This window comes from Heterocephalus glaber, unplaced genomic scaffold, assembly GCF_053883595.1.
Source record: "Heterocephalus glaber isolate CG9 unplaced genomic scaffold, H.glaber_assembly_v1.0 deba00001773, whole genome shotgun sequence".
Taxonomy (NCBI): domain Eukaryota; kingdom Metazoa; phylum Chordata; class Mammalia; order Rodentia; family Bathyergidae; genus Heterocephalus; species Heterocephalus glaber.
This window is the reverse complement of record NW_028258463.1, coordinates 6186801-6209969: the sequence shown is the minus strand read 5'-3', so window position 1 is coordinate 6209969 and position 23169 is coordinate 6186801. Positions and strand designations below refer to the sequence as shown.

At 51.3% G+C, this 23169-nt stretch overlaps 1 long non-coding RNA gene across 1 annotated transcript; it reads right to left on the bottom strand.

The window, feature by feature from the left end:
- Positions 1-13941: 13941 nt before the first annotated feature.
- LOC101720724 (uncharacterized) lies at positions 13942-21277 on the bottom strand. The gene is made up of 3 exons (XR_015447836.1): positions 21206-21277; positions 20865-20947; positions 13942-14202 (listed from the first exon to the last, which is right to left on the bottom strand). It is a non-coding gene; the product is annotated as an uncharacterized LOC101720724 (long non-coding RNA).
- Between the last annotated feature and the right edge of the window lie 1892 nt (positions 21278-23169).

Sequence of the window (23169 nt, the reverse complement as noted above, 5' to 3'; positions counted from 1 at the left end):
CAGATGTTAGCCAGGATGGTCCCTGGAGTAATAAATAGAAGCAATGATTACCCTCTTCCTTCTTAGCAACAGCAGACATTCAAGTTCCGGTTCAACCAAGAAAACCCTGGAAGTATCAGTACAGCTCTCTTCTGTCTGGCACGGTGTCCCTAGCTGTCATTTCTACCTGCAAACTGCTTCTCCATCTCATCCAGAGAGTCTTCTACTTTCTTTGTGGCTCTGGGTATTGAATCCAGGGCCTTATGCATGAAAGGTAAGAGCTCTGCTGCTGAGTGACACCTCCAGCCCAGCCACGGCCACACAGAGCCCAGCCTCTGTGATTGGGTGAGCAGGCCAGGCTGGCAGGTGGGGTTCAGAGCGGAGGACGTGGGCAGGGGCTGGGAGCCGGGTGACCAAAGGCCTCGTGCTAGGGAATTTGGAATTTTGCCTCTGACCTATGGGAAGATGTTGAGAGCCAGGGAAATTAGTGAGACCCTGTCTCAAAATGGAGAAACAAATTCAAAAAGAAATTTTAAAAGCTTGACCTTGAACCCACTTTGTAGTCCAAGCTGGCCTTGAACTCACAGGGATCCTCCTGCCTCTGCATCCTGAGTGCTGGGACTACAGGGCACTACATAGGTGATTTAAATGCCATTCCAGGGCCAGTTGAGAAGAATGTCCAAATACCCTTGGCTCAATCCCATTAGCACACACAGAAAAAAATGAAAGAATTAAATGACCTAGAATAGCTGCAAGAAACTCGGATGTTGATCAACACAGGAATTGCAAGAGTTAACAAGATTTAAGAATGGCAAGAACAGGAAAGAATTAACTGAAGGAGTGGGGATGGAGCACTGATTTATTTGACTAAAAGTAAAGATTTGTCCTCAGTACCAAAAAAAAAAAAAAAAAATTAAAGATTTAGCTAATATAGGGGCCGGGGATTTAGCTCAGTGGTTCCGGTGCCTGCCTTGCACACACAAGGTCCTGAGTTTGATCCCCAGTACCAAAAAAAAGCTCTTATGCTGAAGAGGAAAGTGAAAGTGAAATTACATATCATATGTAGTTAAGCAGGATGTCAAAACTAAACATTGGTTCAGGGCAATGCCAATGTGGGCAGTAATTACTAAATACTCTGGAATGCAGATGAGACAATAATCAGAGGAATATTTGTTCCTTAAAAACATCTTTCTTGTGTGTTTGTATTTTGAGACAAAGTCTCACTATGTAGCCCAGGCTGCCCTTGAACTCCCAGTGATCCTCCTACCCCAGCCTCTGGGGTGCTAGGATTCCAGGTGTGTGCCACCAGGCCCGGAGGATTTAACAGAAGATTTCTGCTAATGCAATTCACTATATTAATAAAGCAAAGGGGTTAGGGGGATCAATCCAACTGATGCACAGAAAAAAAGTATCTCATAAAATCCAATACCTTTGCCTGATGTGATGGTGCATAACTGTAATCCCAGCATTTGGGAGGCTGAGGCAGGATGATCTCCATGAATTTGAGGCCAGCCTGTAGTGCATAGTGAGTTCAAGGCCAGCCTGGATTACATGGCAAGACCCTGTCTCCAAAAACAAACAAAAAGTGAAAAAAAAGGGGCTAAGGATATAGCTTAGTGTGAAGGCCCTGGGTTCATTCCCAGTACTTCAAAAAAGCAAAAACAGAAACAAAAACAATGGTACTTATTGGTTCCTATTTCCCATCCCACTCTTTGGGATCAGATTTGGGATTCTGAACTCAGCTTCCCCTGAGTACTGGCCCTGTGTAAACCCCAGGGAAGGCGCCTGGCACCCAAAGATGAGTCATTTATGGCCCCTTATAGTCTAGCGAAGAAAACAGAAACATTCAGAGCAATGTGATGACTTCAGGAGAGTCCAATTCCAGCTGAATCCATCTGACCTTTCACATTTACGTACCTGCCATATCTAACGCCTAACTCTCAGGCATGAACCAACATTTTATCCTGTTGGTAACCTTTGCTTATTTTCTTGTTTTCCTCCAGTCATATTTTGGGGTTTGGGATTATTTTGTTTGGCTAAGAAAATTAGATGTGCTTCAGAGTCTCCTCAAAGTCTCTGCGTTATCAATCTGCTCAGCCTCACCTGAATCTGATCTGTCCCATCCCTTCCTCATCTAGGGAGGAAAAAGACCTCGAATCCTGACTGGTCACTAACTCTAGTTGCTATCTGTCCCCAGCACTGGGGACCAGGAGTTGGGGAAGGTGCAGGGAGGGGCCCTACTGTACCCCAGACTGCACAGTTGTTCCGGGCTCCCTGGGAGTGAGTCACAGGGCCCGCTGTCCTCCTCCTGGGTTTTTTTAGGGGGGATGTTGATGATTTTTGTTGTTGTTTTGTGTCGTTTGTTTGTTTTGAGACAGGGTCTCATTACATAGTCCAGGCTGGCCTTGAACTCCCAGGGATCCTCCTGCCTCAGCTTCCCGAGTGCAGGGATGACAGGCGTGTGCCACTAGGCCCAGAGGATTTGCCAGTTTCTCCCACCCCAGCATAATTGAATCTACCAGCACGTTGGCAGAGCTTAGTGCAGTTTTGTAGAATTGGTTCTCAGGTCTAATGGAGCCAGCTCCATGCTTTTTCTTTTTTTTTTTTTTTGGTGCTGGGGATCGAACTCAGGACCTTGTGCTTGCAAGACAGGCGCTGGAACCACTGAGCTAAATCCCCGGCCCTGCTTTTTCTTTATCTCTGAGGAAAAGGTGAGTACATCTAAAACTAGATGATAGATAGACAAATAGCCAGATAGCCAGATGGAATGTACCTGGGAGCTGGGGACCCTGCGTACCTGGCGACAGGTTCCTGTCACACAGCCACTCGCCTGACTGGTGATATCCAGAGGGGACAGTGGCCGTGAGGAAGATTTTGTATTTCTCCACCGTCTTCTCTTTTTCACAGTGAATATGCATTCAACTATTTGCTTTTGAGGCACTGGGGATTAAATCCAGGGCCTTCACACTGAGCTACACCCATGGCCCCTTTTTATTTTTTATTTTGAGGCAGAGTTTTGCTAAGTCACTAAGTTGCCAAGGCTGGGGTCCAACTTGGAATCAATCCTCCCTGCCTCAGCCTCCCAGAGTGCTTGGACTACAGGCATGCGCCACCATGCCTGGTTCTAGATTTATAATTACAACTAAATAAACGTATGTAGACTCATTGAACCTTACAGACTGACTCAGGAAAATCTTACTCAGATAAATTAGGGAATTTGCCCCATCAGAGGTGCAGCCAAGACTATGCTCAGACCTCTGGACTCCGGAGTCAGAATTCGTCCCACCTCCTCTCACCTTGACCAGAAAGGCAGAAACAATTCTGCCACTGAAAGCAGCAAGTTTGAAAGCCTCACCCTGGGGACCGGGCGCAGTCCTGATGCCCATAGGCTTAGTGGCCACCCAAGGAATGCTGCACTGAGGGCATTTAGTAGCCCAAGTTTTCTTTTTCTTTCTTTTTTTTTATACTGGGAATCAAACTCGGGATCTTGCACTTGCCAGGCAGTCGAGGTACCACTGAGCTACATCCCCAGCCCTCCTTTCTTTGTTTCTTTTTTTTTTCTGAAGTACTGGGGACTGAACGTAGGGCTTTTGCACTGAGCTACATCCCCAGACCATTTTTACTTTTAATTTTGAGACAGGGTCTTGTTAAGGGCTCAGGTTGCCCAGGCTGGGCTCTAACTTGAGGTCATCCTGCCTCTCCTCTCAGAGAGCTGGGATTCCAGGCATGGTCTCCAAGCCCAGCTGACCCACAGGGTTTTCAGACCTCTGAGCCGACCACGGGCCTGAGAGCTCTCCCACCATCTGTGTCTGCACTCTGATTAGGGGAAATTTCATCACGGGCTCTAAATCAATTCATTAAAAATGATTTTTTGGAGAGAGTTTTGTGATTCTTTGTTTTTCCCTTTCTTGTTCCCTTTCGCTTAAGCAACCTTAGGCTTCAGCCCAGTAAGTTCAAGGCCAGTTTCTTGCAGTAGCAAAACAAAGATCAGTAAAGGAAGGATGGCCACACACACAGGGCAGCCTTGTGTCACCAGGGAGGAGAACTCACTGGTTTGGGAGCAGATGTGGGAGCAGCATGGGGGACAGAACCCCAGCAGATCGAGGGAGACCAAAGAGTTACACCTCTAATGACAACCTGTAATCCCAGCACTCTGGAAGGCTGAGGCAGTAGGATTACAAGTTTGAGCCCAGCCTGGACAACGGAACAACTAGCAAGACCCTCTCTAAAATTAAAACATAAAAAGGGCTGGGATAGCTCAGTGCAAAGGGCCTGGGTTCAATCCCCAGTACAGGGGTAAGGGGGCACCTCTGAAAACAAGGAGGCTGAGGGGCTGACCTTCCCTCCTGAGTCTGGTCTGACCAAGTGGGCCTCACAGCATGCCCAGGGGGGTACTTTTCTCTTCCCAAGCTGGATGACCCAGAAGGGCCAAACCACCAAAGAGGAGGAGAACCAGTTCGGCCCAGTCTTTTTTTGTTTTTTTTGTACTGGGGCAGGCAGCCGAACCACAGAGCTAAATCCCCGGCTCGGCCCAGTCTTTATAGCATTCTCTCTGTTTGTGTTTTTTGAGACTATGTAGTTCGGGCTGTCCTTGAACTCATTATGTAGCCCAGGCTGGCTACAAACTCTCAGGGATCCTCATGCCTCAGCCTCCCGAGTGCTGGGATTATAGGGGTGCATTGCCATGCCTGGTGGGTTTGTGCTGTTTGAATTGCCTCTCTCGGCTAAATTAAAAGGTTGGCAATATCCAGATTTCTGGGGGAAATATTAATAAAGCATCAAATCTCAGTCTCTTTACTTCTGCCAGCAACTGAAGTCCAGCCTCTGGGCCCCTAACCCCAGCTTCGAAATCCCCCACCCTGGTCTGCCAGCTCGTGAGCTACACCCAGCTCTGCCCTGAGCCTTTCTCTCATCACCTCCTCCGGACAGACCTCCCACCCACTCCACTCTGCCTGCTGTGGGCAGCTGACCCTGCTCCACCTGTCCCAGGCTGTCCACGGGTCATATCCTGAGATGAGTAGCTCTCACATGGCCATTGCGGCTTAATGTCCCTGGTGCCACCTGCCACTGACAGTATGACTTCTGATAACCTTTGACAAAAATGCATTTCCCGAGCCACCCAGATTCCACACCTGGAATCTCAGCACTCTGGAGGCTGAACCAGGAAGACAGCCATGAGTTACAGGCCAGCCTGGGCTACATAGCCCAACCCTGGCTCAATAAATAAATAGCATAGGGCCGGGGATTTAGCTCAGTGGTTTCACCGCCTGCTACGCAAGCACAAGGACCTGAGTTCAATCCCTGGTACCATAAATAAATAAATAAATAAATAAATAAATAAATAGCTTGGGCCGGGTATTTAGCTCAATGGTTCCGCTGCTTGCCTCGCAAGCTCAAGGACCTGAGTTCGATCTCTGGTACCAAAAATACATACATAAATAAATAAATAAATAAATAGCTAGCAAGCCCACAATTAGCGCCACTGAAATGTGTCCTGGGTATTGGCTCCAGTGACCAGCTAAGCCTATTACAGCCTTGGATGAGAAGAAAAATTATAATACTTCTTTATTGAAATTTTGCCATTTTGTTTATCATGGGTTTTTTGCACTAACTTTGATGTTAAAATGTTGCATTAAAAATTGCCTTTTAATGCTTTTTTTGGTTTGTTTTTCAGCTGCTTTTGGTTTTGTTTTGTTGAGACAGGATCTCATTAAATTGCTCAGTTGTCCACGATGGGCTTGAACTTGCGATCCTCCTGCCTCAGCCTTTCAGAGTGCCAGGATCATAGGCGTGCATTATCACATCCAGTTTATTTATTCTGATTATTGAATCTTGGGGCCCTTGGTTAAATTCTGAGGGAAGGGCCTCATTCTTTCCCCATAATCCTAGCCCCATTTCATGTCTCGGAGGCTTATAATTGGCCCCCAACCCCGTCCTTGAGTGGCTCCCTAATGCCAGTGCCCTAGGCCCCATGATCTCCCTCTGGTCCCCAGAAAGCAGAGCCCTGCATCCAAACACCTGGCCATGGCTATGTCTCCTTTCCGCTGCCACACCCCTTCTGGGTCCTCTGTGGATGGCCTGGTCAGCTTGTGATGGCACGGGACCCTCTGATCCTGTGTGTGACCAGGAGGGGCAGCCCTGGCCAGCCATTTCCAGCCCCCATGCCAGTCCCTGTGCCAGTGAGGTGCCCTGCTGCCTTCCCTGCACCAGGCAAACCTGCAAAACCTTGAATTGAACCCGTGCTCTGCCTCAAGGCAGGAGTTGTTGTTTTATGGCCCCTGGGAGCCATTTGTGTCAACTGTGTGTCCCCACCGAGGCAAACATCACTGCCAGCTCCTTTTATGTTGAGACAGGGTCTCTGTCTTAATTACTTTCTTGTTTCTGAGACAAAATACTGAACACTGGCAAGTTAAAGGAGGAAAGATTTATTTCAGCTCACAGTTTGTAGAGGTTTCAGTCCATAGTTGCTGGTTCCAAGGCAGGATGGCATGGCAGAGGGGCATCACAGAGGAGAAACAGTCCATGGCAGGGTAGGCAGGAGGCAAAGGCTTTCCTTCTGCTTTCCCTCTTCTTTCTTCCTTCCTTCCTTTCTTTCTGTCTTTTTTTTTTTTGAGACAGGGTCTCACTATGTAGTCCAGGCTGGCCTTGAACTCACTATGTAGCCCAGGCTGGCCTCGAACTCTCGGCAGTGCTAGGATGACAGGCATGCAGCACTATGACCAGCATCTTTCCCTTTTTATTCCATCCAGGCTACAAGTGTATTGGTTGGTGCCTCAAACTGTCAGCGATCCTCCTGCCTTAGCCTCCCAAGTGCTGGGATTATAGTCCTGTGCCCGTACGCCTGACTGTCATCTCCATTTTACAAATGAGTAAACCAAAGCCCAAAGAGGTGATTTCTAGCCCGAGATCACCCAGCCAGCAAGGGACCAAACAGGCTTTGAACCCAGGCTCTAGAGCTCGCTCAGATCTCCCACAATCCTGGGGCTCTCCTTGAAGTCTGAGAAGCCCTGGGCTGGAGCTTTGGGAAGCAGATGAATCTCAAGTTCAAATCCCAGGTTCAAGCTTTTGAGCCTGTGATCGAGGGATCACTTACTGCTGAAGTCTGTGCTCCTCAAATGCACGGGTGGTGACAAGTGACACGGGAGGCAGCTCACAGTGATGCGCTCACCACCGCCTGCTCCTGAGCTATGCCCTGACAGTCACAGCTGTGGCTCAGAAGCAGCAACGGATGCCCTGGAAACTTGGTCACCACAGAGCAATGGCCTGGTCCTGTTTGTAAAGCAGTCACCAGTGTAGCAGGCACAGGGCAGTGGCTGGAGGCCCGTGCTCTGGGCTGGGGATTGCTCAGGGGGTCCTGGGTGTGATTCCCATGAACAAAAGCCCAGCAGACCCTGGAGCCAACCTCTGGGGTTCAAGTCCAGACGCACAGTGGAGTGTGGGGCTTTGAGCTCCCCCCGCCTCCCCCCTCTCCTCCTGGGTTGGGGGTGACAGTACCTCCCCTTCTTGGTTCAATCCACCCAATATCTCCACCCGGTGGCCTTCATACAGTGTCTGGAGCACACCCTCCGCTGGGTTGCCAGTCTTTTTTCCAGTCCTACGGTTGAACCCAGGGCCTCTGCGCCGAGCTACATCTCCAGCCCTTTTTATTTTTCCTTTTGAGACAGTGTCTCTCCAAGTCTCTACATGGTCCAGGTTGGGGTGCAACTTGCAGTCCTCCTGCCTCAGCCTCCCAGAGTGCTGGGATGACAGACATGTGCCACCACGCCCGCTAGTCACCACCTCTCTGAAGTCAAGGAAACCAAGGCTGCAGAGGCTGGTGGCTCCGCCCACATGGAGCCCTGCAGGAGGCGGGGAGGACGTCACCTCCTCCGGTGCCTCATTATGCAAGCCTGAGGCACAGCGGAGGGGACCCCGCGTGACGGATGAGGCGCGGGCCGGTTATCTGCGCAGCACAGCCCGGCTGGCAGCGCCTCCTGCTGAGGCGCGGCCAGGAAGCTGTGCCGGGTCCTCCGGTCCTCGCAGCGCGCGGTGACTCACTCCCAGAGGCCCCTGACGGGTCATTAGGCTGTCCTGGAGTTTATTTCAGGCCCACACCCCCAAGATGAACGCTTTCCATTTGTTTATCAAGTTTCTAACAATAGGCCACGATTCTCCCTCCCCAGGCTCGGTTACACCCTCTTCCCTGCCGCCTTTCCCCTACTGAAAGTCTGCGCCCGATTGAGATTGATCGTGGGCTCTGCGTCCTCTACAAAGCACCTCCCTTCTCTTTGGGGGAACTGGGAATTGAACCCAGAGCCTTCGCACTGAGTCACATCCCCAGCCCTTTTAATTTAATTTTATTTTTTATTGTGAGATAGAATCTTGCTTAGTTGTCAAATTGCCCAGGCTGGGCTTGAATTTATGATCCTCCTGCCTCAGCCTCCCCAAAGTGCTGGGATTACAGGCATATGCACCCCCATAACTAGCTCACCCCTCATCATTGAGGGTTACATTCACTTAGCATATCCTGGCTCCCCCTAAATAAGAGGTCCTTTCTCCTACCTGAACTCCATGGAGTGCTCTTAACTGCACCCCAAAATCTCACCCTCACCTTGGCATTTCCAATTCTTCATCCAAAGTTCTTGAGTTGATTCTTTAAACAAAATCTTTTTCTGCTTCTTTTATTTCCCAGATTTTTGTTTGATTGTTTTGAGTTTTTGTTGTTGTTGTTGTTGTTTGTTTGATTATACTGGGGATGGAAGTCAGGGCCTCTACACTGGGCTACAGCCCCAGCCTCTTTTTTTTTTGGTTTTTTTTTTTGGTACCGAGGATCGAATTCTGGTCCTTGTGCTTGCACAGCAGGCAGCGAAACCACTGAGCTAAATCCCCAGCCCAGCCCCAGACTTTTTAATTTTTTTATTTGGAGATAGGATCTTGCTAATCCAGGCTGACATCAAACTCAGGATCCTCTTGCTTCAGCCTCCTGAGTATCTCAGATTACAGCCCTGGCAAAAGCTGACAAGTGGTTGTGCTTTTAACTTTTTTTTCCTCAGCCATTCACAAAATGTTTGGCTCATAATACATACTCAGTTGAAAGAACTGGTTTGATTTTTTGCTGTCTGGAATGTAGCAGGGAGAAATGTAGCTGCTCAATGTTACTCCTATATTAATTTCAAATTCAGATGCTAAGTTTGTGCACACCAGTTACCACAATGCTTTCCAGGGTACAGATGCTCAGCCTCACAACAGCAGCGTGAGTTGGGAATCATTTCCCTGTTACAGCTCGGCAAGACTCAGGAATTACAGCAGCCCACAAGAGCAAACAACACAATTTGAACTCTGGTGAAAAGCAAGATCATTCGCTGAAGAAATGATTGAGATTCCACTGTCTTTAAGTTTCTGGATACAGGAACTGATTTCTCTTCATAAATTAGTAATGAAGTAATCACACATTCATTTCTTCTCAAAGGGGACTAACAATAAATCTTTTTCCTTCCTTCATCTCGCAAGTGTGATAAACGTTCCCGGATCATCTTTCCTCAGCCAAACATCTTTATTTTATCTTGTTTGCTTTGGATTTTGGAGACAGGGTCTTACTATGTAGCCCAGGCTGTCCTCGAATGTACAGTGACCCTCCTGCCTCAGCCTCCTAAGTGCTGGAATGACAGGCTTGTGACACCTGCCTGGGATCAGTCAAATATCTTCTACTGATCTTGGAGACCAGGCAGATGGTACGGGTGGAAAACGACCTTGTTCAGGTCTGTAGTTCTCATTCATCCATGAAACATTCACAGAGGGTGGACTGGTCACCTCAGTGACAGCAGCTGATATTTACCATGGGCTTAACACGTGCCAGCCTGCTTTACCTTCGATGCGAGGCTTCTGGCCCACAACCCTCAGGCAGGAACTGTGCTCATGGCACCTTCACAGATGAGCAAACAGAGAGGGTGAGTAACCCGCCTGAGGCTCCACAGCTGTCATGGTCACTGTGCCCAGGTTTTAGCCAGGTGTGGGTCGGTGCTCAGGGACAGAGCCCCCTCAGATCTCTCTGGCAGCACCCACTCACCCCTCTGCTCCCTGCCATGGGTTGAAGCAGGAGCCAGGGTCTCTCAAGGCACAGCTGCCAACCTTGGACTTCCCAGGCTCCAGTGGAAAAATGACCTTCTCTCTACGTAAATGACCCTGACTCAGGCATTCAGTGGCAACAGCAGAAAGGAAAGGAAAACAGAAATCTAAGAGGAGATTTTTTTTTCCAGTACTACAGATTGAACCCAGGACCTTAGCACTGAGCTACATCCTCAGCCCTTTTTATTTTTAATATTGAGACAGGGTCTTGCAAAGTTGCCCAGTCTGGGCTCAGATGTGGGATCCGCCTGCCTCAGCCAGCCTTCCTGAGCATTGGGATGGTAGAGGTGCACAAAATGTCCAGCTAGAGAGGGGTGTTCCATGGCTAGCCAAGCTCACAGGAGTCACAGAGGAGGGGACAGTTTAGCTGGGGCCTACAGGCCAGGTAGGAGCTCCTGGGCTTTGTTGGGACAATGGTCTCTGCAGTAGAGACAGGACACGCAGGACTCAGAGGTGGAAACGGGCGCAGAGGGGCAGCATTACATTCTGAGTGGCAGCTCTCAGAGCCCGTGGGGGATGCAGCAGGAAAGGGGGCGGCAGATGGGCAAATCCCAGGGGGCTAAACTTCAGAACTAAGTTTTGTTTTGGTGAGAAATGGAAGAGGAGCAGAGATTCGTGTTTTATTATTCAGTAATGGGGGTGAGGGACAGGCAGGGGAGAGTAAGGACAGGAAGTCAGGCCAGAAATACACAGCCCCCAAGAAGGCACTGGATGGAGAAGTGTTTTAAGGAAGTAGAATTGTTTTGTTTTGTTTTTTGGTACCGGGGATTGAACTTGGGACCTTGTGCTTGCAAGACAGGCGCCGGAACCACTGAGCTAAATCCCCGCCCCTAAGGAAGTAGAATTGAAGCCGGGGCGTAGCGGCACACACCTGTCATGCCAGCGCTCGGGAGGCTGAGTTGGGAGGATCGCTGTGACTTGAGGCCAGCCTGGGGTACATAGTGAGACCTTGTTCTAAGACAGAGAAAAAAAGAAAAGAAAAAAGACATAAAGAAGAATGTGCAAGGCCCCATGACCCACAAGGACCGGTGTGAATGGGGGGACATCACCAGGGTGGACTGCACCGAAGTGGAGGAGGAAACAGGCCGATCCGCCATGCAGGGGCCAGGCCCATGGACCCCATACCTCACCGGCCTTGGAGGCCCTGCTTCCTTCGGTCATCCTGTCACCCCTCGCAGGCTCCTCGGCTGGGTGCACATAGATGTTGGCATGGACCAGGCACTGCCCCTTTGGAGGCCACACCCACGCCGGGGTCCCAGGCACAGCCCTGGGGTGCCCATCCCGGAACTAGAGACCTGCCGGGCTGGACGGGACCCTATGCCACAGGGCCAGGCCCGGGTGGCAGAGCCTGGAGTTTAGAGCCGGATAACTGACAAGGACCAGCCAGGACATGGGACAATCACCCCAGACCCCAGAGGAACTTGCTGCTCACCCTGAGGGGCCATGTGCCTGGGATGTGGGGTCTGGGGCTGGCAAAGGTCAGAGCATTAGGGGGTGGCAGTGGGGGGCGGGGTGTTTCTCAGGAGGCCCAGAGACCCCTCCGCCTGCTTCCCGGGCACCTGCTGTGCTGTGACTGCAGGAGCAAGGCTGACTGTCACTAATGTCCTCACGATGGAGCCCAGGCAGGTCTCAGACTTGTGGTGATCCTCCTGCCTCAGCCTCCCAAATGCTGGGACGACAGGTGTGCCCCACCATTCAGGCTGGCAGTTTCTTGAGGAGTGAACATACACTTACCATATGGCCAGCATCCCCCACACTCCTTCCAGTTACTAACACAAGAGAGGTGAAAGCACATGTCCACACAAGGATTCCTATACCCATGTTCAAGGGTGAATTGCTCATGGCAGCCATAATCTGGAAGGGGCCAAACATTCCAAAGGCAAATGAATGGATAAACAAACTATGAGATACAGAGATCGTGGCAATGTGAGTCTACACTGTGGAATATTACTCTGCAGTGAAAAGGATAGATCCATGATAGATCCAATGACAGGGATAAATCTCAAAATCCTTATGCTGAGTAAAAAGTCAAACCAGGTGCGTTGGTGCACACCTGTGACCCCAGCACTCTGGGAGGCTGAGGCAGGGGGATTGCAAGTTTGAGCCTAGCTTTAGTTTGAGCCAAGTTTGAGCCTGGCAACTTAGCAATTTAGTAAGACCTGTTCTCAAAATGTACAAGTATAAAAAAAGGATGGGGATGCAGCTCAGTGTGAAGGCCCTAAATTCAATCCTCAGTACAGCAAACAAACAAACAAACAAACAAGCAAAAAACCCCTCAGGTGCAAGAGAATAAACTCCGCTGTGAAACTCATGAAGCAGGCAAATCTGACCGGCCTGGAGCCAGGGAGGAAGTGAGGGGCTGGGCAGGCACAAGGGACTCTCAGGGAAATGTTCTCCCGATGTATGGCCAGGTGGGCACGCAGCATATGCAAGATCAATGCACTGAACAGCAGCACCTAAAACAAGGACATTTTATTAGGCATAAATTAGACCTCAGTGAAGCTGGTTTAAAACACAATCCCATCCCAAGGCCTGCGTGGGTTGCCTAGCTCATCTCCTCGGTGGTGACTGTAGGCCCCGCCCTTCCAGAGGTCACAGGAGGGGCCAGGGGAGCGAGACACCCAGTCACCACCAAGCTGGCTCCCACCAGGGCTGGAATTTCTGGCTGAACCAGAAGGCCTGGGCCCATCCCTGGGGCAGGACCAGAGGGGCCAGCCAGTGCCCAAGTCGAGTCCAGCCAGCAGCCGGGGTGGGAGGCACCGGCCTGCACTGTGACCCCAGGGTGGACACAGTGAGGGCCCTGCCCCAGCCCTGCCCCAGTCCGGAGAGCTCTGCTCCGCAGCCTCAGAGCGGCCAGGAGCAGACCTGAGCATAGGATTTGAACTCAGTCCAGGGCTCTTCTTCAAGGGCCTGGGCGCCAGGAATTTGGTCCCCGTGTCCCCTTCAGACCCTCCTGTTTCTGCCACTCAGGGCCCTTTGGAGTCCGGTTCCCAGGCACCCAGCCTGGCCAGGGTCTAGGGCCCTACAGAATCTCAGGGCCGCAGGGGCGCCAGCTCCTCTCTGTGCCATCCCATCCTCCTGGTCCCTGCTGTCACCTGCACCTGCTCTGCCACCTGCTCTCTCCCACACACAGCTGTCCGTTCCCAGGGGTCCCCTCTCCTGTCTCCCGGGCAGCCGGTGGCCCCGACCTGCAGAGACAGAGTGAGTTAAAGAGTCACCTCTTTCTCCTCCCTACCTGCTCCACACCCAGGACACCAAGAAGCCTGGGGTCCGGTCCCTGCCGCCAGATGACCTTGACCTCACTGCATGACCTTGAGCTGATCAGACCCCTTGATCTCAGTTTTCTCATCTGTAAAATACAGATACAGGTGTGGTGGCCCACACCTCTAATCCTTCCTTTTTTTGTTTTGTTTTGTTTTGGTACCAGGCATCAAACTCAGGACCTTGCACTTGCAAGGCAGGTGTGGTGCCACTGAGTTAAATCCTTGGCCTGTTTTGTTTGGGGACAGGGTTTTGCTATGTAGCCCAGCCTAGCCTTGAAGTCACAGCAATCCTCCTGCCTCAGGCTCCTGAGTGTTGGGATTACAGGCATGAGCCACCATGACCCTATCTAAAAAAAAAAATTAAAAAAAAAATTTTTTTTAAAGCAAACATTTTACTTTTTTATTATCCCATCTTTGTAGCCTCTCCCCAGGGCACACAACACAGAGAGAAGAGCAAGAGTTTAGGACAATCAGATAACATTCATCCAGCAATTATAACTTCAAGAGGTGATTTTGTATGAAACAAAACCAAGCAGAGCTTCTGAGCAGCATGTCACCATTTCATCTCATACAAAAGAGAACCCGGAATTGATCATTACTGAATAAATGTACACTTATCATGTTCCCTGTTAAAATTCCAGCAAAGAAACTTGACATTTTTAGTTAAGCCTGTGTAGCCTTCACACAGATAAATGTTCTATTTCTGTTGGACTTCTAGAAAGATTTAAAGAGACAGCTCCAGATCTCCTTTCCCCTTCTTCCATCTCTTCTTCCTCTTCTTCCTTCTCTTCTTCCTCTTCCTCCTCCTTCTCTTCCTCCTCTTCCTTTTTTCTGGTCTGCATCAAGGACCAGGAAGCTGTGGGAATTAGAAAAAACAATCCTAAAATTCACTTGGAACGAGAAGAGACCTAGAATAGCAAAGGCAATTCTAGGCAATAAAGACAAGGCAGGGGGGTATCACAATCCCCAACTTGAAACTATGCTACAAAGCTACTGTGATAAAAACAACATGGTACTGTCAAAGAAACAGATCTGAGGATCAATGGAACAGTCTAGAAGATGCAGAAACAACTCCAGACATACTCAGCCACCTCATCTTTGACAAAGAAGCCAAACACCCTCACTGGAAGAAAGGTAGCCTCTTTAAAAATGGTGCTGGAATATCTGAGTTTCCACTTGCCGAAGATTAAAACTAGACCCATATCTCTTACCATACACTAAATTAAAATTGAAAGCTGGAGATTTAGCTCAGTGGTTCTGCCTCCTGCCTCACAAGCACAAGGTTCCAAGTTTGATCCCCGGTTTAAAAACAAAAAAAACTGAAATGAATCAAAGATCTAAATATTAAAACAGAAACACTAAATCTGCTGGAAGATGGAATAGGCAGAACTCTCGAAGACATTGGTGTAGGCAAAGAGTTTATGACAAAATCTCAATTGCACAGGAAATGTCACAAAGAATCAACAACTGGGATCTCATCTTATTAAAAAGCTTTTGCACAGAGAGAGAAATCATCAACAGAGTGAAGAGACAACCCAGCTGTTTTGCCAGCTGTTCCTCAAAGGACTACTATCTATTTTCTTTCTTTTTTTTTTTTAGTACTGGGGATCGAACTCGGGTCCTTGCGCTTGCAAGGCAGGTGGCAGAACCACTAAGCTAAATCCCCGGCCCACTACTATCTAGAATATATAAAGAACTTAAAAAATCAGACCCCTCAAATTTAAAGACCCAATCCAAAAATGGGCATCTGAAATGAAAAGACACTTCTCAGATGAATTAGAAACAGGAAATAAATATATGAAAAATGTTCAACATCACTGGTCATTCGAGAGATGCAGATGAAAATAACGCTGAGATTCCAACCTCACTCCAGAAAGAATGGCCGCTATCAAGAAATCAACCAATAATAAATGGTGGTGGGGCTGTGGGCAGAAAGGAAACCTTCACCGTTGTTGGTGGGAGTGCAGACTGGTGCAACCACTGTGGAAATCAATGTGGAGATTCTTCAAAGAACTAAAACAAGAGGTTCCATTTGACCCAGCTATACCTCTTCTTGGTATCTTCCGGAAAGAATAAAAGAATCATACCACAGTGATATATGCACACCCATGTTTATAGCGGCACAATTTGCAATAGCTAAATCTTGGAAACAGCCCAATAGCCCATCAACCTACGAATGGATAAAGATGTGGGTGTTTTTAAAAATACAGTACTGTACTACTCTGCCATAAAGAAGGATGAGCTGAGACATTTATGGCTAAATGGATGGACCTTGAGACCATACTCAAGTGAAATAAATCAAACACGTTTACTTACCGCATTGTTTCTCTGGTGTGAGAAACCGAAAATGGAAATGAGGGCTAAAATGTACAACAGTCATGGAAAAATGTTCAAACGAGGAGAGGAACAAGGGAGGGAGGAGTGGGAAAGAAAAAGAGAGAAGAGCCGAGGACTTAGCTCAGTGGTTCCACCGCCTGCGTCGAAAGCGCAAGGTCCCGAGTTTGATCCCCAGTACCAAAAAAAAAAAAACACAACCCCCCACCCAAAACCCCAAGCCATTATATATATCTAAAATGTACCAATAAATGTATTGTTAAAAAAAAAAAAGACCCCTTGTAGGGGCAGGGCCAAGAAAGGGCGGACTCTTGTGTTTCTGGGTTAGTAGGCCTGCCCGTGTTCCATTGGCTAACACATCGCTCAATCATCAGTCCCCGCCTCCCTGGGCCTGGCCGGAAGACCCGTCCCCACTTCCCATTGCCCGCCGCTGCCTGCCCAGCCCTTGGTGAACACCGGAATTCAGAGGTAGGACCGCAGAGGAAGCAGAGGCTGGTGAAGACAGCAGGTGCCTGGGCGAGGGCGCATGAGCGCAAACTAAAGGTTCAGAGGAGATCTGGTCCCCTCGACCCCCTGGCACCACCACCTGTTCAGACCGACCCTAGGGAGGGGTGCCCGTGTCTGGGCTCCCAGCCTTGCTCCTGCCACTGATACCCAGGCTGTGTGTCTGGGCCAGGGAATCGATCACCCGCTCCTCCGTCCCCTCAGCCCCTGGGACACCTGTTCACCAGGGCTCTGGGGTCCCCCCTCCACCTTCAGCCAGGTCTCACAGCCATCCTGGGCCCAGCAGCCTACTGCATTGGAGCCAGAGGGGCTTTTTTTCTCGTCCCCTGCACTGGTTCAAAGCCTTGGGCAAAACCTTCTGCGAGAGAGTGGTGGTGTGCGCCTGTAAGGCTGAGGCAGGAGGATCACCATGAGTTCGAGGCCAGCTCGGGCTACATAGCTGAGACCCTGTCTCAAAAATAAACAAATAAACAAAATCTTTCTATGAATTTTTCAGGCAAAGGCGTGGAATGTTGAGGGAGGGATGATGGGAGAGGGAAGAGAGCGGGTAACAGAAGCTCTTCAGGGTGGAGAAGAGAAAACAGACTCAAAGACCAGGGTGCTTGGCTCAAGGTCACACAGCGAGGCAGACCTGGCAGGTGTCTCCTCCTTGCTGTCCCGTGGGATACTGCCCTGCAGCCACATGGGGCTTCCGTGTGCCCCAAGCTCGCACACTTGTCACCTCTGCCGCTGTACCCGATCCCCTCTTGGCCTCCGCCCAGGCTAGCTCCAATGCTGCCTCCTCCTGGTAGCCTTCCCCAGCACCTGGCCACCTCCTGGCCCGGCTCTCTGCAGTCCCGGCTCAGGGCTGCTCCTGTGCATGGGCTCCGGCAGGGCGGGGCTTGCCTGAGTCACCTCTCTCCCCCGGGGCTCCCTGCCCCAGCACAGCCTGCCTCCGATGGCCAGCAGGTATTTCTGGACGGAATCAGCACTATCTTTATACTGTGGCTGAGGATGGCTGGCATTGACAGGCTGGTGTCTGAGTCACTGTGTTGTTCAGCAGGCGCCCCTGGCTTCGCAGCAGGCCCAGCAGTGGCCCCATTTCACAGATGAGCAAACTGGGCTCCCAGAACATGAGTAGCTCACCCTGGCTGCCTCGCCGCTGGAAAGAGGCAGACTGGGAGCTCAACCCCAAAGGTAGCTGATTAGGCCTGTGACTCTTTTTTTCTCAGTAATGGGGATTGAACCCAGGGCCTTTGTAATGGACACTGTCCTCAACTCTTTAGTTTTTGAGACAGTTGCCCAAGATGTCCTCATACTCGAGCTCCTCCTGCCTCAGCCTCCCAGTGTGCTGGGACCATAGGTGTGCCCCACCACGCCCAGCTTACAACCTGGGACTCTGGATCTCAGCGCTGTCTGCAGCCACAATGGTGGCGCACCTAGAGGCCTCTGAGAAGCTGCTTGGGCCCAGGGCTCCCTGTCTGACACAGAGGCTGAGCACAAACCCGCTCTGGTCCTAAGCAGGCTCCCAGGTGGCTCTTGGACAGCGCCTGCCATGTCAGAGGCTGTCATGGGAGTTCGAAGTCTGTCCTGAGCCTCCAGAGAGCTCCCTGCTGGCACCCGGCCACAGGGACACACAGTTCCTTTGCACGCAGCCTCCCTGTGCCTGGCTGTTGACGGCGGAGAGGCCAGACCTGGGGCACTGGGCTACAGTTGGCAGGAGTTTGTCTTGGACACATTTGCAGCCTCTGAGCAACCCCCTCTGCGTTTCGAGGGGTTCCTGCTGGCCGACTCCCCACGGCTGGGCAGCCATGGCTGGGCCTCGGGGTGACCCTTGTGACCCGAGAGGCCCGGGGGGGCTCTCAGGCTTTGAGGTTCTCTCTGCCCTGGAAACCTGGACCAGTCCGGGAGCTGGACCACCCCAGGGCTGCGCTCCCCCTCCTGCCACAGCACCTGTGCCCCGCCCCTGGCCTGCACAAACACTGCTGGCTCCAGCCTCAAGGAACACTGGGGTCTTCCCCACTGCCTGCATGAGGTTGGTGGGGCTCGGAGGGCTCAGTGGCCGTCTGGGTGACACCAGCAGAGAGGGACTCTGCAGCTCAGACTCTGGTCCCTGCAGCTTCAGGTCTATGCTGCCGGGATCCCCCTTCCTAGCCACACAGCCAAGGTCACCCTGGACAAGCCCAGGGCCTGATGTCCCCACTGCCCCCCATGGGGGTCCCCAGAGAGCAGAGAGAGTAGCAGGTCCAGCACAGAGCCCAGCGGGCACAGGGCGAGGCTGCAGCCGGGTTTTGTTCACACCCTGCCACATCCTAGGTGCTCATTGTCTGTGGTCTGGGCAGGGGCGGGTGGGGCTGCGACCGTGAAGAAATGACTCAAAAACCACAAGAAATTTCGTCCTGGAGACGGACGGCACGGCACGCTCAAGGGAAGTCACGTGAGGAGAAGAAAAAACTTCTCCATTTTGGCAGAGGAAAGGCAACAATATAATTACCACCATTTATAAAAACTGCTTCCCATTAATGCCTAATTCCCATGAAGTGCAACAATGATTATCTCATTAACTATGTGTCAGATTAACTTTGTTGTGGGTTTTATTTGATTAAAACAGCGAACTCTCAGCGCGGGCGCTCGTACTTCGAAATCTGTGGGTTTCTGGAGTCTTTCACTGTTGACCACTTTTTCTCAGTTAGGAGGCAGAGGTGGGGAAGTGTTTTGTGCAATGCAGTTATCGCCCGAGGCCAGATTTCAGAGGGACTGGGAGCTTCCCGCCCCCTCCACCTCTGGATTTGCAAAAGCCAATGTCGAAAGATGAATTAGGTACTGATCTTCCAACAATTTGGGGGTTTTCGCATCAGTTAAGCGTGTTACTACGTGCAATCGTATCAGTTTGGTGCCACCTCCGTGCTCATACACACGCCTGGTTGTAGGGGACGCTGTTTTATTGTTTTCATTTTTGGCCCCCATACATTGCAAGCTCGGAAATAGTCACACCCTGGATTCTGTGTTCTGCGTGGGGGGAGGAAGGGTCGCTACCTGCCGCCTACACTGAAGCGCTTGGCATTTTCTCCCTCTCAGATAAGCGGGGTGGTCCCCTCCCCAGCTGCAGGCTGACAACTCCCAGCTGTGCAGGGAGATAGCGGAGGTTTCCAGTGAGCAAATGTCACCCTCCCAGCCCTGGGCAGGTAGTAAGTGGTTGGAAGAGCCCAGCTCCCGTACGCACCCCCATGTTATGACCCCTCTCCTGGCACAGAGAAGGGGTCCAGGTGTGTCTGGAGGACCAGAGAGTGGACCCCTGACCGGAGGTGGGAAAGCACATTGGCCTCCTGAGCAAAACGAGGCCCCCACGGCCAGCCCAGGGCTCCTGGGGCCTGTGCCCGTCCGGCCTCTGTGGTGTGGTGTACCTGCTTCAACTTTGGCTGTCCAGTGCAGATCTACGCAGAGCCCATGTCCAACAGAAATCTACAACAAGCCGCATAGAGAGTGGAGACATTTCTAGCAGCTACATTTTTTTAGAAGTAAAAAAACAAACAAGTAAAATTAATTTTAGAAATAGATTTTGCTTTTTGCTAAGCCAGGTGTAGCGGCACACACCTGTAATCCCAGGACTCAGGAGACTGAGGCAGGAGGATCATCATAAATTCAAAGCTAACCTGGGCTACATAGTAAGTTCAAGGCCAGCCTGAACTACACAGCAAGACTCTGTCTCAAAAAAAAAAAAAGAAAGAAAAGAAACAGATTTTGCTTAACCTAATATATCTAGAACAGTTTCAACATAGAATCTACACAAAGATTAATGAGATATTTTTATATTTGTTTTTCAATAAGGCTCGGTGTGACACACCTGGAACCCCAGCACTTTCGAGACTGAGGCAGGAGGATCACCGTGAGTTCAAGGCCGGCCTGGGTTACGTGGGAGACCCTGTCTCCAAAACCCAAAAAACCACAACATTGAGAATCTGTCGTACCCGTTAAAATGACTGTCATCCAGAACACAAAAACCAAGTGCTAGTGAGGGTTCAGGGGAAAAGGAGCCCTTCGACATTGCTGGTGGGAATGTAAGGTAGGACAAGGACTGTGGAATCAGTGTGGAGGTTCCTGAGAAAGCTGAAAACAGAGCCACATTTGATGCAGTTGTGCCACTCCCTGGTATATAAAGTCAGCAACAGAGGGCCACCTATATGCCATTTACTCAGCACAGTTCACAAGAGCCAAGATGTGGAACCAGCCGGTGCCCATCAACCAATGAATGGATAAAAAATGGTATACTGGGCCGGGGATTTAGCTCAGTGGTTCCGCCGCCTGCCTCGCAAGCACAAGGACCTGAGTTTGATCCCCGGTACCAAAATAAATAAATAAATAAATAAATAAAAAATGGTATATTGGGCCGGGGATTTAGCTCAGTGGTTTTGCTGCCTGCTGCGCAAGCGCAAGGACCCGAGTTCAATCCCTGGTACCAAAAAAAAAAAAAAAAAAAAAAAGTATATATACACAATGGAGTATTACTCAGCCATAAAAAAGAATGAAATTTGTCATTTGCAGACAAATGGATGAATCTGGAGATCACAGTGAGCAAAATAAGGCAGACACAGGACAGGGGTGGTGTGTTCTCCCTAATATGTGGCATCTAAAGGGATGACAGGAAGGGAGACTGTTATTGGACAAGAAGAAAGGAACACTCCTGGGTGTGGTGGTACTCACCTGTCATCTTAGCATTCAGGAGGCTGAGGTGGGAGAATCACTGAGAGTTCCAGACCAGCCTGGGCTTCGTAGTGAGATTTTGTCTCAAAAAAGAAAAAGAAAAGAAGGACAAATGAATATAATCTGATCTCACTTTAGGCACAGAATTTTTTTTCAAAGAGTGGTAAACTGTAACTTCCCCTTCTCCCCACACTCGTCAATCCCCAAGGCCCCTCCTGCACTTCCAGCGCTCAGTCCAGGGGTCTGGGTGCCGAATCTGACCTCCCAGCCTGGCGCCCCAGTGCCCCTGGGTTTCTGGGGCTCATCTGGCTCAGTTGCGGTGGGGGGACCCTGCCGCTCACCCCTTGACCATCTGTGTTCTCCCCTGAGCCCCAGCCCTGGCCCTCCCCTCCCTCCCCACCTCTCCAGGAGCCCTTTCATCCCTGCGAACTGGTCCTGCAGGTTTGCCACTGGCTGGAGAGCTTGGCCAGGCTCCAGCTCTAGTTAAATGGTAACTTGTCCTTGCTGTTTGTACCAAAGCCACGGGGAGCCAAGGGCCAGCCATGCCAGAGGAGAGAGGGAGACTCTCAGTCCCAGGCTCGAAGGCCGGGATCCACTTTGCTTTATTCCACGTCCTTCCCCTCCCTAGGAGTCAGAGCAGGGCGAGAGGCAGGGCTACTGCCAGAGGTCCCAGCCACCCAGGCCTTTCAGTGGGAGGTTTCTTACCGGAGAGCTCTGTGCCCATTTTACGGAGGGAACAACTGAGGCAGAGGGTGAGGCCACCCCAAGTCACTGAGTCCAGGAAAGAGGAACAGTGGGTGGGCATGGGGGGGCCTCAGCTGGGCTCCTAGGGCCCCAGGACCCCCGGACTGCTCCTCTGTTTTGTGGTCCCACGGGCTCGCGCCTGCCCCACCCCAGCCTCTGGGTACACAGACACCAGGCCTGGTCCCGGGTCACTGGCCAGGGTGTCCAGGACATTGAACGGGGGCTCCCAGGCTTTCACCCCAGGACTGACCTGTCCTCTGGGGAAACGGCCCCTGGGTCCCACAGTTCAGTGCCAGTGGTGGGCTTTTGGGGGCTAAGGACTTATGTGGAAGGGCTTTTCTGGAAGTGGCAACAGCCACTTTGAGAGTAAGGCTTCTTCCTTCCTTCTTTCTTTCCTTCCTTCCTTCCTTCCTTTCTTCCTTCCTTCCTTCCCTCCTTCCTTCCTTCCTTTCTTTTTCAGTACTATGTATTCATCCTGAGCTACATCCCCAACGCTTTTTTAATTTTATTTTTTAATTTTTTGGATTCAGGGTCTCAGTATGCAATTCAGGCTGGCCTCCAACTCCCAGTGATCCTCCCGCCTCAGCCTCCAGAGTGCTAGGATGACAGGTGAGGGCCACCACTCTGAGGGCTTTATAAAATGTTTTCATGGTCTCCCTGAGTTGCCCGGGGTGGGTAGGGCTTCTGGTCAGAGCAGAGGCACCTGGCCAGAGAGGGGCAGGGACAGAAGCCCTTGTGCCTCATGTCGCTGATTGGTACTCTCTGCATCGGTCTTTCAAAGGGACAGTGACCTAATGGGTGAGCACTGCCGGGCCTCAGACCCCGGGGCCCTCGTGAGGGCAGGGGTGGAAGGACGCCTCTGTCTCCTGAGGAGTGGGATGGGGGCAAAGGGGAAGGGTGTGGCCGGTCCCCATGCCCAGGCTGCAGTCCTCTAGCAGGTCAGCGGCCTTGGGAGGTGCCCGCGGCTCCTCGAGCGTCTCTGGGGACACCAGCTCTGCCTGACTCCGTCTCAGAAGGGACTTCTTCCCCACTGTGCCTTCTGGCCCTCCTGTCCCCAGGTGCCCGCCTCCTCTGGGACACCTGATGGGTGACTCTGCCACCCTAGGACACTGGACGAACCACCCTTCCAGAACCGGTTTGAAGCCAAACAATGGTGCGGCGTGGGCCAGCAGAGCAGGAGGCTATGGGAGCAGTGGTTTTGTGGCCAAGAGGGGCAAAGGCCCAGGCGCCGGGCAATCAGCCTCTCCCAGCCTGGCAAGGGGCCCCGAGGCACCCTGGTCTTCCCAGAGGCCGGGGACAGTAGGGATGCAAAGCCTCCTGAGATGAGGGAGGTGACCCAGGTCAGGGGCAGATGGGTCACCCACCTCCCTGCAATGAGGAGAGGGAGGCAGCCATCCCAGGAGGGACGCTCCCCAGGGAGCCAAAAAGCTCTGAGCCACTTACAGCCCCTAAAGTCTCCCCACTCCTCCCCGTAACTGTGCCTTCCCCTCCCCAAATCCCAAGCCCCCTGCTAGAGCTCACATCACGGGCCCAGGCAGTCCAGGGGTGCAGGCCGCCCCTG